The sequence below is a fragment of the Nicotiana tabacum genome, chromosome 12 (genome assembly GCF_000715075.1).
Source record: "Nicotiana tabacum cultivar K326 chromosome 12, ASM71507v2, whole genome shotgun sequence".
In the NCBI taxonomy this organism is placed as follows: Eukaryota; Viridiplantae; Streptophyta; class Magnoliopsida; order Solanales; family Solanaceae; genus Nicotiana; species Nicotiana tabacum.
The window spans coordinates 13,297,255-13,299,462 of record NC_134091.1 but is presented as its reverse complement, the minus strand read 5'-3'; the positions used below and the strand labels follow the sequence as shown (position 1 = coordinate 13,299,462).

The 2,208-nt window shown below is 35.4% G+C and overlaps 1 non-coding gene across 1 annotated transcript; it reads right to left on the bottom strand.

The window, feature by feature from the left end:
- Positions 1 to 1,724: 1,724 nt before the first annotated feature.
- Positions 1,725 to 1,920, bottom strand: LOC142167610 (U2 spliceosomal RNA). Its single transcript, XR_012697705.1, has one exon. It is a non-coding gene; the product is annotated as a U2 spliceosomal RNA (small nuclear RNA).
- Between the last annotated feature and the right edge of the window lie 288 nt (positions 1,921 to 2,208).

Here is a 2,208-nt window from a genome sequence, read left to right as displayed (position 1 = left end):
TACTACCATATAGAAAGACATTTTAACAACTTTTCTTATTGCAATTAAAAGTAAATAATAATAATCCATTTCAAAATGCATAATACACTTCATTAAATCCACATCAAACAAGAATAATTACTAATTCACAAGTTCAAAATGTCGACAATATGATAAAGAAGCGAGATAACATGGAACCTTCAAAAGTAGGAGAAGATACTCCTCGTCTGACGATCAACATGATTTTCGGGGGAACGATATTAATGGTGTAACCTTTTCGACAGCGAATGATGTAGTTACAGATAAATCTTTTAATTATTTTCTATGAGATTAAAGATATTAAGAATGATGTAGTTACAGATACTTTACCTTTAGTTTGATACATTTTTTTAGTTTTAGAGTAAGAGGTAATCCTTGAGTTAACAATTTACTTAAACTTAAGCATCTTCGTCCAAAAAAATTATTATTGCCAATTGCGGGAAAATTATTTTAGCCTAATTACGGAGTCAGTCTTTCCACCTATGCCAATTCATTTATCGATTCGCATAGCCGTACCATCTTCGAACAAATAGAGGAGGTTGTGGTTAGTTGATTTCAGCGTAAAAATAATGAGAACATCTTAAATCCTTTAAACATTGAAAATGGAATTGATTTTCATTAGCAGAATAGTTATAAAGAATTCATATATAATTTATCCATATCCCTATCTAGTTTTATGCGATTTAAAGTTTGTGAAAGGATATGGAGTCACATTTGTATTTATGTTTTTATTATTGCCCCACTGTTTATGCTAGACCTGTTAAATGGGTCAACTCGGACCTGAACCCGTTGACTCTTGGCCCGTGGGTCCTTAACCGGGCTGGTCCGGTTCATTTTCTTATAGGGACGGTCCGGATTTGACCCATTAATCAAAACATGTTGACCCGATCCAGACCCATAACCCCTTAACGGACCCTAATAGGCTGAATCCAATTTAATTAAAAAAAAGGTTAAAAACTAATAAATGTTACAAATTTCAAACATTATACATATATACAAACTTGAAATTACTACATGTCCTTGAAGCCAATTAGAATAAAAATGAAAGAAAAACCATACTTTATTAACATTAAAAATTGAGAAATATATGAAATTCGACTATTTCTATAACTAGTAGGTCTAAAATATATGTAATTCGATTATTTCGACAAGACGCCTCATAGTGCCTGGTACTATATTCTTTCTTCAATGTTTGGATTCAATTTCTTACCACTTGTCTAAATATATATGAGCTGGTCCGGGCTGGTTGACCCGTGGGTCAGCTACCGGTTCGGGACCGGAGACCCCTTAAATTAATGGGTTGGTCCGATTAGGATTTTGTGGGTCATGGCCGGTTAAAGGGTAGGTTATGTGAGCCGGTTCGCGAGTCGACCCGGCCCATTTGACAGGTCTAGTTTATGCCATTGTGTAGGCAACTAGGCATATTTTACTTGAATTCGTTTTAGCTATGCTATTCTTGTATCGAGCATTGTGAGAAACGAAAGGTAACAGCACTTCATACGCACTCTCTTAACACTTCAGATTAAGTTTCAAATATTTTGTTCATTTTTGTTGGCAACAAAATGTATTTTTGAGATTTCACTTTTTTATGGTCAATTTCTTTTCTTACAAAAGTTTCCAGATAAGGCAAGACAATGTACTGCTGGAATTGAGCTGAAGATGTTAAAATAAGCCCAAATAAGTATCGAAATAATTAACTTGATTTGGAGGGGTGCGCCAGGCCCAAGCAACAGTGCAACGCATGGGCGACGCATGAAAGCCCAGATAGCAAGCTATCTTAGTGAACTTTCCCCCTTAAAAAATTAAGCTAATATCGTGTGGATCGATGATCCACATATCAGATATTAAACTGATAAGAACAGATACTACACTTGATCTTAGCCAAAAGGCCGAGAAAGGTATGCTTCAAAACGTAAACGGGCTTCGCCTTTTATAGCTCCTTTCAACTGTCGACTTATTTGCTTCTTTCGGTGCGGGACTGCGAGAATACTGCAATACTTCCTACAAGAGAGAGAGCAAAGGCAGAGTAGCTTGAAACACTTTAATTGACTGTACAAAGTGTAGCATATATTTATGCCCACATTAATTTTTAAGAACTAACAACAGTTCAAAAAGTGAGAATTATTAACTTAACTTATCCCGAGTATTTAGGGTCAATCAATAACCAATAAGGGCATGTCATGTGTTGCA